The sequence below is a fragment of the Pan paniscus genome, chromosome 3 (assembly GCF_029289425.2).
Source record: "Pan paniscus chromosome 3, NHGRI_mPanPan1-v2.0_pri, whole genome shotgun sequence".
In the NCBI taxonomy this organism is placed as follows: domain Eukaryota; kingdom Metazoa; phylum Chordata; class Mammalia; order Primates; family Hominidae; genus Pan; species Pan paniscus.
The window spans coordinates 96,788,190-96,804,530 of record NC_073252.2 but is presented as its reverse complement, the minus strand read 5'-3'; the positions used below and the strand labels follow the sequence as shown (position 1 = coordinate 96,804,530).

Genomic DNA, 16,341 nt, shown 5'->3' with positions numbered 1-16,341 from the left:
TACTTTACTTCCTTTGGTTTCTGCTCTAAAACTTGCTTTGGTCTCTCACTCTGCCTTATGCCTCTCCAGTGAATTCTTTCCTCTGAGGAGGCAAGAATCGAGTTGCTGCAAACCCATATGGATTCACTGCTGCTAACACTGGCACCATCTCATTCTCACCAAGATCCATCTGAGATGAGTTGACTCCACATAAAGAGTCTCTGGGCCCCACACCTGAAGCTCCCACCAGTAGGAATTAGGAAGGCAGGTAGCTGTACTATAGATAAATGGACGAGGTGGAGCAGAAAGGGCCTGCAGAATGAAACGACTTTTCAGAGATTCTGGAGAGGCATCTGGGCCATGGGTAAGGCCATCTGCAGAGAGGCTGAATATGATGGACCTCCTCTGTACCCAGAAGCTATGGTCTGAACATTTGTGTTCTCTCACCCACAATCTATTATTGAAACCTAATCACCAAAGCAATAATATTAAGAGGTGAGGGCTTTAGGAGGTGATTAGGTCATGAGGGCAGAGCCACATGAATGGGATTAGTGCTCTTATAAGAGAGGCTAGAGGGAACTTATTCTGCCCCTTCTGCCACGTGAAGACACAGCTGGAACGCATCATCTATAAGGAAGGGGCCCTCACAGGACGCCGAATCTGCTGGAGTCTTGGTCTCAGAATTCTCAGCCTTCAGAACTGTGAGCAATAAGTTTCTACTGTTTATAAATGACTAGTCTAAGGTATTTTTGTTAGAGGAGCCCTAATGGAAGAAGATAGAGCTATTTGGTTGAAGTCTCTTGACCTAGAATGTAGCCATAAAAGAGCCACAAAAACCTCTTTAGGTCAAATTCATGTATTCTGCCCCATGTGGTTTGCCATCCCAAGCACCTAGCTCTACCCTGTAAGTCATTATTTATGTGCCCATCTTCTCTATTAACATGGGTTCTCATTTTGTTTGCCCTGTCTTTCCAGGAAAGGATAAGCTTCTTCCTTAAGTCTCAGGCTCAGAGTAGAGCTCCATGCACAGAGAGGGCTCAGGGAATGCTAGAAGCCTATGTTTACAACAAACATGGTCTTGCAACTTCTTCTCTACAGCTTATCCCAGGTCCCTTCCGCAGTGGAAGACCCTTTCGGGCTTTACTTGAAGTTTTCACTAAAATGAAAAGCAAATGTGGTTTATTACAATTGGTCTTTGTTTAGGCAAAATGAAGTATATTTTACCCTAATTAAAATGTTAAAATGGAAAATTTGGAGTCAACCTTAGACACTTTTAAAATAAGGGACTGTGCCTGTCCATGTGCCTGTGTGTGTGTGTGTGTGTGTGTGTGTGTGTGTGTTTGCTTGGTCCTCACTTAATGTCTCTAGTTGCTCATATGTTCTTGAACTCCAAATAAATATAAGGGAAATTATTTGACTTGGTCTGCATATGGAGTTGGGATTGTTCAATCTGGAGACATGAAGTCTAAGGGGCAATAGCCTGTGGAAAGTCATTGTTAAATAATAACTTTAAAAAGGAAATCAAAAACAGGCAGGGCATGGTGGCTCACACCTGTAATCCCAGCACTTTGGGAGGCCAAGGTGGGCAGATCATTTCAGGACAGTTTGGTCAACATGGCGAAGCCCCATCTCTACTAAAACTACAAAAAAAATTAGCCAGGCATAGTGGTACATACCTGTAATCCCAGCTACTAGGGAGGCTGAGGCACAAGAATCACTTGAACCTGGGAGGCGGAGGTTGCAGTGAGCCAATATCATGCCACTGCACTCCAGTCTGGGCAACAGAGACAGATTCTGTCTAAAAAAAAAAAAAAAAGAAAGAAAGAAAAACAGCTTAGATTGCTGCACGAGAGATTTTTATATTAACGAAAATCATTTAATGTTGGAATAGGTTACATCAAGAAGACATAGAATTTTCTCCAAGGGTCACTAAAATAAATCTTGTAAGTTACTACATAGTTTGGCACTGGTTCTAACTGAAGGAAGGTGGGACATCTTTCCCCACATTTTTAGCTGAAGAAAATAATCCTGATAATGGTTCCTCCAGCTTTAATTTAGTTTTTGATCTTCTATGCATTTATAACCAAGGGCAAACTGGTTCTACTAGACAAATCCTGCTTAATAATACATTTTCATGAGAAAAGATAGTGTGGACTAGTACAGAAAAAGAATTTTAGGCTGGACGAGGTGGCTCACACATGTAATCCCAGCACTTGGGAGGCTGAGACAGGCAGATCACCTGAGGTCGGGAGTTTGAGACCAGCCTGGGTAACATGGTGAAAGCTCCTCTCTACTAAAAATGCAAAGGAATTAGTGGAGTGTGGTGGAACAGGTCTGTAATCCCAGCTACTCGTGAGGCAGAGGCACAAGAATCGCTGGAACCCGGGAGGCGGAGGTTGCAGTGAGCAGAGATGGCGTCACTGCACTCTAGCCTGGATGACAGAGCGAGACTCCATCTAAAAAAAAAAAGAAAATCAATGCATGTGTAATTTATGTATTATTATATTGAGATCAAATTTTTAAAAAATTGTGGAAAAGAATATGCCTCAGCATCCTTTAAACACTAGAAAATAATAATCTACAATAATCTTTTAGGGTTTTGTTTTGTTTTTTTTTTGAGACGGAGTCTCACTCTGTCACCAGGCTGTAGTGCAGTGGCGAAATCTCAGCTCACTGCAACCTCTGCCTCCTGGGTTCAAGCGATTCTCCTGCCTCAGCCTCCCAAGCAGCTGGGACTACTGGTGCGTGCCACCACACCGGCTAATTTTTTGTATTTTTAGTACAGATGGGGTTTCACCGTGTTAGCCAGGATGGTCTCGATCTCCTGACCTCATGATCCACCCACCTCAGCCTCTTAAAGTGCTAGGATTACAGGCATGAACCACTGTGCCTGGCCACATCTTTTATCCATTTATTTCTAGTTCATAGTTTAAAAAGTTACAACTGCTATTGATTAAACATACACACACAAAAAAATACAAGATAAACGAAACACTAGGGAAAATCTTTGCAACATGTGAAAAATGCCTATTAAAATATATAAATGGTCTTTCAAATTTATTTTTACTTTTTTATTTTTTACTAGGCAAAGAACTTTATTAACCTTTGTTTCAAACTTTATTTCCCAGCTTCTGCAGCTTAATTAGCTAAAAAGAATGATTATGTATAAGTGAAAACTAAAAAGTGCTACAGTGTCCAAGGGGCTTGGGCTTAGAAGTATAGAGATCTAGATTTTATCAGATCCATGAACAAAAATTTCTTAAAAAGCAGTCATAATAGAAAATAGCAGCTCCCAGTAACTTCTTCAAGTTTCATCTTCTTCAGAAGTCGACTCAATTCAGCTTGCCTCATTCCTGGAAGCCTCATCAAAATTCTCCACAATTCTGGAACTCCATCATCATCATCCTCTCCAGTAGCAAGTGGTGCTTTTCCATCCACAGGTTGTTTGGGCAGAACTTCAGCCAGTCTCCTTAAACTAGTCAGACTGTCTGCACCAAGCTGGCTTAAGACACTGGGTAGCATTTCTGTCACCTGCTTTGCCTCAGCATGACCTGTTATGGTGAAAGTGTTCACTGCCAGCGATGCCTGAAATTTAGGGTTGTTAAAGTGGATCACTGTTCCTTGGTTTGTAAACATATTCACCTTTTCAATACCAGAGATATTGTTTACCTGTAACTTCTTTAAGGAGAATTGAAGCTTTTTATCATCGGCTGTGGCTGTTCTATGGAAGACCTTCTTCTTTCTGTGAGCAGTTCCTTTCCCACCAATGCGCACTTGTGCCTGCAGTTTGGCGAGTTTTCCTGGTTCATGATCATTTCTTTCATCTTGTTGGAGCAGATAAGGGGCTGCTAGGGGGACTAGGGTTGGTGCTCAGGGTATCTCGGGTGGACCAGCTAAGATTAGGCACACACATTCGGGGATGCAAGATGGCAGCTAGAGGGAGGATCTTTCAAACTTAAAAGAAGGAACTTACCGATCAGAAAACGGACAAAAGGCATAAATGGACAGTTCTCAGAAAAAGAATGTCAAAGGATGAATAAAAATATGAAAAAATATTCAGCCTCACTATTTATAAAAATTTGTTCCTTTACAAAGGTATAATTGACAAATACAAATTGTATATGATGTGACATTTTGATATATGTATACATTGTGAAATGATTAAGTCAAGCTAATTAACATATCTATCACCTCTTATACCTTTTTTTGTGGTGAGAACATTTAAGATCTACTCTCAGCAATTTTCAAGTGTGTAATACATTATTATTGTCATCATCATGCTATACAATAGATCTCCAAAACTTTTCATCCTATCTAACCAAAACTATGTACCCTTTGGCCAACATCCTTCTCACTCTTCTACCTGACCTCCAGCCCTTGGAAACTATTGTTCTACTCTCTGTTTTATAAGTTTGCTTTTTTGAATGAGATCATGTTCTTCGTGGGAACATGGATTGAGCTGGAGGCCATTAGCCTTAGCAAACTAACACAGGAACAGAAAACCAAATGCAGCGTGTTCTCCTTTCTAAGTAGGAGCTAAATGATGAGAACTCATAAACACAAAAAAGGAAACAACAGACACTGGGGCCTACTTAAGGGTGGAGGGTGGGAGGAGGGAGAGGAGCAGAAAAAATGGCTATTGGATACTAGGCTTAGTAACTGGATGATGAAATAATCTATACAACAAACTCCCATCACACGAGTTTACCTATATAACAAGCCTGCACATGTGCCCCCAAACCTAAGATAAAATTAAAAAAAAAAAAAAAAAAAAAAGGAGCACGCTGCAATTCAAGACTCACTTCTCAAAAGAAAAAAAAGCCATGTTCTAAGGGAAGCTCAGACTTTCAGACTCTGTTCCTGGTTGTAATCAAATTATCTTTGTCTGTAAACAAACACCTTCTCCAGGGGAAGCTATAGATAGATCATATCATCACCAGTATGTCTCCAACTTTAATGATCAGTTGTTTCCATTCCTTAAAAAGTTTGCTTTTTTTAGATTCCACATAAAAGTGAGATTATGCCATATTTGTCTTTCTGGCTTATTTCCCTTGTCACCTATTTATCACAATCAGATTTCCTTCTTTTTTTAAGGGTGAATCATATTCCATTGTATATATACCATATTTTCTTCAGTCATCTGTTGACGGACACTTAGGTTGTTTCCACCTCTTGGCTATTGTGAATAGTGCTGCAATAAACATGGGAGTGCAGAGATCTCTTTGATATACTGATTTCATTTCATTTGGGTATATACCCAGGAACGAAATTACTGGATCATATGGTAGTTCTATTTTTAATTTTTTAAATTATACTTTAAGTTCTGGAATACATGTGCAGAACATGCAGGTTTGTTACATAGGTATACACGTGCCATGGTGGTTTGCTGTACCCATTAACCCATCATCTACATTAGGTATTTCTCCTAATGCTATCCCTCCCCTAGGCCCCCACCCCCCGACAGGCCCTGGTGTGTGATGTTCCCCTCCTTGCGTCCATGTGTTCTCACTGTTCAATTCCTACTTATGAGTGAGAACATGTGGTGTATGGTTTTCTGTTCCTGTGTTAGTTTGCTGAGAATGATGGTTTCCAGCTTCATCCATGTCCCTGTAAAGGACATGAACTCATCCTTTTTTATGGCTGCATAGTATTCCATGGTATATATGTGCCACATTTTCTTTATCTATTTTTTATTTTTAAAGAACACTTTATACTGTTTTTCTATAATGGCTGTACTAATTTGCATTTCTACCAGCAGTATACAAGAGTTTCCTTTTCTCCACATCCTTTTCAACACTTGTTAACAGCCATTCTAACAGATACAAGGCAATATCTTATTGTACTTTTCTATTGCATTTCTCTTGTCATTCATAATGTTGAGCATTTTTAAAAATACCTGCTGGCCATTTGTATGTCTTCTTTCAAGAAATGTCTATTGCCTTAGTATATTCTCTGTTGCTACAACAGAATACCACAGACTGGGTAAATTATAAATAATAGAAGTTTGCTTGGCTCATGGTTCTGCAGGCTGACAAATCTAAGAGCATGGTGCTGGCATTTGATGACGGCTTTGTGCTTCAATATCCATGGTGAAACGGCAGAAGATAGAAGCAAGCACACAAGACTGAGAAAGCAAGAGGGGCCAGGCTCACTTTTATAACCACCTGCTCTCTTAATAACTGACTTACTCCCATGACTACATTAATTGATCCATGAGGCTCTGCCATTATACCCAGTCACCTTTATTGGGCCCCATCTCTCTCTCAACATTGTTGCATTGGGGATTCAGTTTTCAACATGTGAATTTTGGGGAACACATTCAAAACATAGTATTTATTCAGGTCCTTTGACCATTTTTTTAATTGAGTTGTTTTCTTGCTCTTGAATTGTTTGAGTTTCTAATATATTTTTTATATTAACCTCTTATCAGATGTATTGTTTGCAAATATTTTCTTCAATTCTGTAGGATTTTTTTTACTCTGTTGATCATTTCCTTAGCTGTGCAGAAGTTTTTTTTTCTTCATTTGATGCAATCCCATTTGTCCATTTTTGCTTGTGTTTTCTGTGCTTTTGGAGCCATATCTAAAAAATCTTTGCCCAGACCAATGTCAAGAAGCTTTGTCTCCATATTGGTTTCTAGTAGTCTTACAGTTTCAGGTCTTACGTTTAAGTCTTTAATCTGTTTTCAGTTGATTTTTGTATATGGTGTGAGATAAGGGTTCAGTTTTATTCTACTGCATGTGGATACCCAGTTTTCACAACACCACTTACTGAAGTGACAGTCCTTTCCCTACTGTGTGTTCTTACTATCTTTGCCAAAGGTCAATTGACTGTAAATGCATGGATTTATTTCTGGGCTCTCCATTCTATTCCATGGATCTATGGGTCTGTTTTTATGCCAGTAGCATGCTGTTTTGATTACTATCTCTTTGTTGTATATTTTGAAGTCAGGGAGTGAGATGTTTTCAGCTTTATTCTTTTTACTCCAGATTGCTTTGGCTACTTGGGATTTTTTTGTGGTTCCCTAAGAATTTTAAGATTGTTTCTTCTATTTGTGTGAAAAATGTCTTTGGAAACATGGAATCAACCCAAATGCCCATCAGTGATAGACTGGCTAAAGAAAATGTGGTACATATACACCACTGAATATTATGCAGCCATAAAAAGGAATGAGATCGTGTCCTTTGCAGGAACATGGATGGAGCTGGAAGCCATTCTCTTCAGCAAACTAACACAGGACAGAAAACCAAACACTGCATTGTTCTCACTTATAAGTGGGAGCTGAACAATAAGAACATGTGGACACATGTAGGGGAACAAAACACACTGGGGCCTGTCAGGGGGCGGGGTGAGGGAGTGAGAGCATTAGGAAAAATAGCTAATGCATGCTTGGCTTAATACCTACGTGATGGGTTGATAGGTGTAGCAAACCACCATGGCACACGTTTACTTATGTAACAAACCTGCACATCCTGCACATGTAACCCAGAATTTAAAAATAAAAATTTAATTAAAAAAAAAGTCTTTGGAATTTTGATAGGGATTACAATGAATCTGTAGATTGCTTTGGGTGGTATGATCAGTTTAACAATATTCTTCCAATCTGTAAACACAGGATATAATTTCATTTATTTGCATCTTGAATTTCTTTAATCACTATTTTATAGTTTTCAGTGTACAACTCTTTTACTTTCTTGATAACACTTTTTCCTAAGTATTATTTTCGATGCTATTGTAAATGGGATTGTTTTCTTATAGTTTGTTGTTACTATACAGAAATGTCACTGATTTTTATATGTTGATTTTTGTATCCTGCAACTTTACTTTGTTTATTAGTTCTGACCGTGTGTGTGTGTGTGTGTGTGTGTGTGTGTGTGTGTGAAGTCTTTAGTGTTTTCTTTTTCTTTCTTTCCCTCTTTCTTGCTCTCTCTTTCTCTCTCCTTCTTTTCTTTCTTTCCTTCTTTTATTTTATTTCCTCTTTCTTTCTGTCTGTGTGTCTGTCTCATTCTGTCACCCACCTAAGCTGGAGTGCTGTAGAGTGATCATGGCTCACTGTAGTCTCTATCTCCTGGGCTTAAGCAATCCTCCCACCTCAGCCTCCTGAGTAGCGGGGACTACAGGCATGTGCCTCCAAGCCTGGCTAATTTTATTTATTTTTTTTTTAATTAAGTTGGGTCTCACTGTGTTGCCCACACTGGACTTGAACTCTTGGGCTAAATTGATCCTTGTTCCTCAGCCTCCCAAAGTGCTGGGATCACAGGCATGAACCGCCATGCCTGGCCAGGTTTTCTATGCAAAAGACCATGTCATCTGCAACCAGAGACAATTTTACTTTTTGCTTTCCAATCTGGATGCCTTTTATTTCTTTTTCTTGCCCAATTTCTCTGGCTAGGACTTCCGGTACTATATTGAGTAGAAGCGGAGAGAGTGGGCCTCCCTGTCTTGTTCCTGATTTCAGAGGAAAGGCTTTCAGATTTTTATCATTGACTGTGATGTTAGCTGTAGGCTTGTCATACATGGCCTTTATCTTGTGGCGGTACACTGGGTCTGCTGGAGCCTGGGGTGGTGGGGGCTGGTCTCAAGCTTGGGTCCACAGGGGCTGACCAGTGTCAGGGTCTGCAGGGGTGATCCTGGCCCTGGGTCTGTGGTAGTGGGCCTTGAGCTGCAGGGGCTGGCCTAGCAGCTGGGGCTGTGGGACCCAGTCTGGCACCAGGCTTCCCTGAGGTGGGCCTCATGCTGGGATCTGGGACACAGTCCAGAGCTCACTTCCTTGCCCTCATGAAGGGTCTCTCTCTCAGTGTTGTGCTGCCCAGGCTTGAGGGAGGGGCAACACAGGAAATGTGAAACTGTCCTTTCTACCTTCTTCAAGGCATCTTTTCTTATTTTTATGCTGTACCCAGGTGCTATAACCTTTCACCTGCATTCTTTAACTCATGTGATGGTATTTTTGTGTGGGAATAGTTGTCCAAATTGATGTTTCTTGTGAGGGATGAATGCTAGAAAGTCTTATTCCACCATCTTGCTGGTGTTCCTCTAGAAGAAAATTTTAAAAGTATTTCAGTGAGCTACAATTTTCAAACCCAATACATTGACTAACAGTAAAAAGAATAATATGTCAGTGGCAAGAATATGGGAAAACTGGCATTATAGGAGAGAAAAAGTAATATCTTTTCCTCACCTATTGCAAGGTTCATGGGTGACATTCTTATAACAAAAGACAGATCACAAATATACAGCCAGGTAGAAAGAATAAGTTCTAATGTTTGATAACTAAGTAGGGTAACTGGGGTTAACAACAATAGTTGAGCAACTATTTTTCAAAATAGTTAGGATTTGAAATGTGCCCAACACATAGCAATGATAAATACTCAGGTGATGAATACCCTTAAATACCCTGACTTCATCATTACACATTCTTTGCACATAACAAAATGTCACACATACCCCATACATGTGTACAAATATAATGTATCCAAAAAACCAAAAACAAATCTAGGATATTAAAAAAGATAGATTAATAAGAGAAGATTACAATAAATTTATTTAATCAGTTTTATATGACACAGGATCTTTCTGTAATGAAGACCCAAAGACCCAGGGAAACTTAGTCTGTATATGTTTATGCTTAGGCTCAGTGAAGAGTGGACAGTGTATAAAAGTATCATTGGGCAAAAGGGGCTATAATCTAATGGTAATAAGCTGGTGGGGGGAGCTTAGCAAAGCCTATTTGTTCAGATTCTTCTTGGCTTCTTGTGTAACATTTCTTCCCTCTGAGTATAGGGAGGACACCTATTACTTGAGGGTCTTCAGGTGAAAGAAAGTCAGAGAGACCTTTCTGCTTCTGTGGTTTTCGTGATTTCCTTCAGCTTAAAATACACAGTATGCCAATGTGCCACAGTTTGTGTTGTCAGTTTCTGAGATGGACAGCATTCATCTATCCGACAGGCAGAAGCAAAATGGGTACCTTTCTGGATGGAAGTTAGGTGGTGTAAACCAACAAGCTTAAAATATACTTTGACCCAAGAATTTAACTTTTATGGATTTACATTATAGAAACAATTAGAAAACAATAAAATAAGATTTATGTAAAGATCACTATTCCATCATGATTTAAAATAGTGAAAAAATGGAAATAAATGCCTAAAAAGAAGACTGGTTATACTAATAATTTGATATCTATAGACTAAAACACTAGTTGCTAAAAATCACACTGCAGACGAATACTTCTTGGCATGAAAAATGTTCAATTTATTGTTAAGGCTACACATTTTATGTGAGGTGTGATGTTATGAAATACATTCTTGTGTGTATGCTGCAGCATATACAACAAAGTTTTTCCTGATAGTGAAATTGATTTCTTTTGATTATCTTTTGCTGTTCCTTTCATTCCAGAAATTCCATTTGTCTGCACTGAGCATATATTACATAGTAGAAAGAAAAGATAATTTTTAGTAATGATAAAAAGGAACAAAGTAACCCCAATTCAGTACACTAGCCAACTAGTCAGAAATATACTAGAGATCCCATAGTTATTTTAGACTATAAATTTAAACAGCTTTGAAATCAAAGGTAAGTTCTTGAGCTTACCACAAGGCCCTGTTCTCCCTTCCTCTTTGAGCTCTCTGTTATCTCTGCATCCCTTTCCAGGAGATGTGGGTGACTCTCCTCCGTTCCATGCACCAAGTGCTGGTCCTGATGGAGAGTTAAAGTCTTGACAACATAGCCAATCAAGCACAGGAGGCACCTTCAGCCACCTGCACAGAGATGACAGATTGCCCTACTTTAGGCCTTCACATTTTGGAAGCTCTATGTTTAAAATCTGTGCCTGCTTCCCTGCCCTGTTATTTATAGGTATTGCAGGCAGAACCTTTCATACTGTAGCAAATGAAGAATTATTAGAGTCAGTTAATTAATAGAATTTATATAACTAGCTGCAAGAAAAAATACTGAATGAGAAACTGCAAATCAACAAAGAAGTGCTTATTACTTGTAAAGAAACTGATTACTCAAAGTCAAGATATACATCAACTTTTAGAGGAGATTTCTCAGGTAAGAGGGAGGAAAACATCCCATTCTTTTCCTCTCCCTTGGAAGTGTTTTTTGTCTTGTTTTTTTTTTTAGGTTTTCCTAGAAGATATTTTTTAATTAGTAACTTCATCAAACGGTCAACAAGCATTGTCTTATTTGTTAGGGTCACTAGTTTGCGCCTTTGTATTCTATGGTCTGGGTCCAAAGGATTCCCTAAAGCCACTTGCAATGATATGTTGTTATATACAGCAAAGGAGTACAATAGACGAAGAATAAACAGAGGAAGTTTTCTTCACTCTGAATTGTTTAGTGTTAAAATAGCACACTAAATAATAGCAGCTGGTCCTGCAGTGATAGGAATTTACACTTTTATGTTGTGCCCCATTTTCAGGTCTATGAGAAATCTGTGTGTAACTGGGAGATATGGACCTGGGTACTCTTCTGTTTGCTAGGCACTAGGGATGGCTGGCACAAAGTCCTCTGGAGTGTTACGCGGGGCTCCTGAAATCAGGGTTAAAAATTGCTAGCCTAAGTTATGCAAAAAATATATTCACAATAACAACTTGAGTTTGTTTAAGGAGGCAACATGTAAAAAGAAGAATCTGGAGCTAGCCCTGGTTTAGATCCTCACTTTCTTATTAGAAATGTAGCCTTAATCTCTACGAATTTCAGTCTTCTCAGCTGTAAAACTAGAATAAAATTATGTATAACAAAATATTTATAAAGTGCATTGAGTTTTATAATGCATTTTCAAATACATTAGCTTATTTATTCCTTGCAATTATCCCAGGAGGAAGATATTATCCCTAATTTACAGTTGAGGAAACTGAGGCTCAGAAATGGAAGTGCTTTGTCCCTAAATTACACAGAATAGGGACACTTATCTTCTGATTCACAATCCTATGCCATTTCCACAAAATCATGTAAAAAAAATTGCTAAACAATCAATAGAAGAAATGGATTAAAAGAAAGATAGGTAAAATGCCCATCATCCAAGCACGCTCCTACTGTTGACTACACTTGTAGGTCCAGTCTGGCCTGTCATTTGCCCACCCCTGGGCTGCAATGCCTGTAAACTGAGCCATTCTCATAAACATCCCAGAGAAAAGTAGTAGTTAGCACACTGGTAAAGGCCTCTCTCTGCTTAACCCCAGCAGCAAGTCTGTCTGGACTGAGCTGAGAAGATGGTGGGAAGACTGCACAGGATGCCTTCTTCCTCCATGACCATGAAGGTGGCTCTCTACTTGCAGATGTGAATCAACTTAATCTAAATTGGTCAAATCAATTAGGAATCTCTGATTCTACCGGTAGGGAGCAGATTTTACACATCAGCAGTGGAAAATGCTCTCAATTAACTTATGAACAGAAACTGGATATAACATGAAACTAAGGTTTTAATCTGAGCTACTGTGAAATTTAAACAAAGTAAGAGCAGATTCCATGAAATTGACTCTGTCTTTGTGTACTTCTGGGCAGTTTCATGACGCTAGTCTGGATCATTAGCTCACTTTATTCCCTGTGGGGTCTTCTCACCCTCCACTGGATAACTTTTCCAAAAGCTCTGCCTGGTATTATAATTCAAAAGCTTTGAGAAACATGAAATTTGTGATCTGAGATTTTTCTAGTTATATAATGATAACCCTCTCATTTCCATTGATAACCCTCTCATTTCCATTAAAAAATGTTCCAAAAAAACTTGAGGAATAAATTTTGTGACATGAGATCACATAAAGACTGGATTGTTCAAAGAATTAAGTGTTCATATCTCATGTCTAAAATTCCTCTACTAGAAATAATCCTCTAGATAGCGTCACAATCAAAAGCTTGAGTCTCAAAGTAAACGGAACCGGGTTTTAACCTCAGCTCTAACTGTGGGATCTCAGATGAGACATTTAACTTCTTTATGTGCTCGGTTTCCTCATCCGTAAAATAGTGACAATAATTGTACTTATAGAGTTATTATGAGGATTTAAATAAGATAATGTATATAACATGTTTAGTAACTCCTGGCAAACAGTTATTCAAGATTGTTACTATTGTCATATTCATCAAGTTCTTATTCCCTCTCGTGTGCTAGACACTGCACTCACCATCAGGATTGCAGCTAAGGGTAGACATGGTTCTTCTCAGGAAGCCAAGCTGACTAGTGTCTGCCAAGTAGTAAGTGCTGAAGAACAATTAGCTTTTTTTTTTTTTTTTTGTCTCTGATAAAACAGACCTTTTTTTTTTTACACTTTAAGTTTTAGGGTACATGTGCATAGCATGCAGGTTTGTTACATATACATGTGCCATGTTGGTGTGCTTTTGTTAATAAACAACACAATGAGAGGAGTTACTAAGGAACCCAACGTTAAGCAGGGGTCTTCACCACAAAATGAGCTCCCCACCTTAAAAGGTCAATTGATTTGGGGTCATATTCTTAATTTATAAAACGTTCCAACGATTTCATTATAAAGACAATCATCAACAGAAAAACAGTTAAAGGCTTTGGACACAAAATTTGTAGAAGGAAATATAAATAGTGAAAAAATGAATGCATAAGGATGATGTACAAATAAGTTTCCTATGCTTTCTAATTTTATGAATTTTTGCAAACTTTCTGAACATGTGTTACTTTAACAATTATTTTTAGATTATTATTTCCATAGAACTAGGACTTAAAATACCTATAAATGAAGAAGACAGGATCCTCCTCTACAATCCTCCAGTTATAAGCGTCTGTTGAAGTTTTGTCGTAATCTTGCTGCAAAAGAAAAGACCTGTAGGAGTTATTTCAAAAACTAACTCTTGGTAGTGCTTCTTGTAGGTAAAGAGAAAGTTAAATCCTCACTGTTAAACAAGGAAGGGAAAGAGAAGGTTTGGTTAATGGCCACAAGACTCTTCACTGACAGTCAACTAGGTAGGGATGTCAGTCATCATCCCTACCTAGAGATGATGAAGTCATCATGACTGCTTCCTAGAACGAGTCTTAATTCTATTAAAGTTTATCAGATAATTGCTTATCCATTTTTATCAGAGAATGCATATATTTCTTCCCAGAATGAGGTTGTAAATTAAATCAGACCCAGAAAGAGTTTGGGACAACTTTTCTTTCCACATCTTCCAATTTTCCTTTTCTTCCTCTAGTTCTTATTTCTATGATGGGTCTTCCTCTCTAGTGAGCTACCTGATCCAGAAACCTGGAAGTTAATCTCTCCTTTGCACTTTCAGGCCCAATCACCAAGTCCTGGGTCCCATTTGTTAAATAAATCTCTCAGTTCAGTTCCCTCCTTTCCAAAGCCCCCAACCACAACTTTAGTCTAGGCCCTAACCAGTTATTTCACCCTCGGACTCCTGGGATTATTTCCTAATCAGTTCCCAAGCCTCTGAGTCAAAACAGCCTGGACAAATATAAATTCATTTTTTCTATATTATCAAAAATATCCCTGACATTTATTACATATTTCCCGATTTCCCAATTATAAAAATTGTCACTTCATACTTCAGTCACATCTGTATTTAATATTATTTTTCACGACTTCTTTTAAAAGATGACTTTTGGGCTATGCATAGCGGCTCACGTCTGCACACTCTCAGCACTTTGGGAGGCCAATGTGGGAGGGTCATTTGAGGCCAGGAGCTTAAGACCAGCCTAGGTAACATGGCAAGACCCCATCTCTACAAAAAATAAAACAATTAGTTGGGCATGGTTGCACGAGCTTGTATTTCCAGCTACTCCAGAGGCTGAGGCAGGAGGCTTGCTTGAGCCCAGGAGTTTGAGGTTACAGTGAGCTGCAATTGTGCCACTGCACTCCAGCCTGGGTAGCAGCCTGGGTGGCAGAGTGAGACCCTGTGTTCCAAGTTAATCTTGGTTAAGAGATTCCTCATTCTCTGACTGATGAGATTCCCAAGAAGGGGATTCAGGACAGCTGAGCTCCTTCTGGACGATCTGTCTTTAGGTAGATAAGGGGAGCTCAGAGAAAGCTTCTGCCTGCGTCTTCTGTTCCCCAAGTGCCCCCCAGTTTGAAGTAATCAGCATACCAAAGCAGCAGGCATATTCCGGGGTGGCATTTCTTGAACTCCTTCAGGCCAATAACTTTGTTTTTACTTACAACTAAAATCATCCTAATTGATATACTCTCTCTCCAGCTTCCCTCCCAATGCATAACCTGAATCCCAAAAATAAATTGAACATTTTATGGAAGCCCATAAAAGCAGAGGTTCTTGAGATTTTTCTAAGGAAAATAGGAACATCAGTTAAAGCACTTAATAACATTTATTAACCAAAACTAAATTATTGCTACAATCATAATGGCAAGGGAGTAACCAGAAATTTTGAGGTGCAACTCTTGCAAAATACAAGGAAATTCACAGAGAAGGAGCAGGATGCTTGTTGCATATTAATGGCTCTTTCTGAGCTAGGAACCTGCAGTAAACCGCCTCCTGGCTATATGTGGCTTATCTGTAAGATGTTGTCAAATACTCCCTCTACCCCTAACCCCAGCTCCAACCTCCACCCCTTCCCTGAGCTTCATCCTAGATGCAGGAGCTGGCATGAGGTGGGGTTCTGTGATGAGGTGAGATGAGTGTTTTGCACATGACTTAGTAATTTTTAGGAGTTGAAAATTAAATTACTTTCAGGCCACCTCAAAATATCCCTGAGTCAAAACACCTGCATCCAAGTAGCAGCTTCAAAATGCCAGGTATTCTTTGCCTTTTTCTGCTTGGCCTTGCCTCATTAACTTAGTTTCCATTCAGCCTCCCAAGGAATTTTTATAAGATCTGATCTAATCATGAATTTGTTTAAAAATCCTTCTGGCTTCTGTTTTCCTTCCTCCCACCCCATCTGCTGGCTTCCTAGCTCTGGTTATATCAAGCTACACACAGTTGCCCAAATGAGCATGAGTCATGCCTCCATGCCTGTGCAAACCCCTTCCTCTGCTCAGAGGCTCATTTCCTGCACCCTGCCTGATGAAGCCCTTATCTCGGGTGGTATCCTCTGGGAAGTACTCCGTGTCTTGCAGGCAGGGGTTAGTTAGCCATTTCCTGCTCTGGGCTCCCACAGCATTCTGTGCTGATCCTCTAATATCACACTTATGCCTTCAGTGGAATTACTTACTCTCATATTTGTCTCTCTTGCTAGGCTGTGAGTTCCTCAAGGGCAGAAGATGTGTCTTCTTTATCTTTATAGCCCTTGAACTTGGCATGGTACATCACAGGGCAAGTATTCAATAAATGTTTGTCGAATGAGTGAATGCATGGATGAATAAATGAATAATAAATTGATAAGAGAAGCCAACTATAATAGGATGATAACACTGGGGCCTCTTTCATAGCTACACAATTTTCAATTTA

At 39.2% G+C, this 16,341-nt stretch overlaps 1 pseudogene; it reads right to left on the bottom strand.

Moving 5' to 3' along the window:
• Positions 1–3,316: 3,316 nt before the first annotated feature.
• Positions 3,317–3,803, bottom strand: LOC100995153 (transcription factor BTF3-like; annotated as a pseudogene).
• Positions 3,804–16,341: the final 12,538 nt, after the last annotated feature.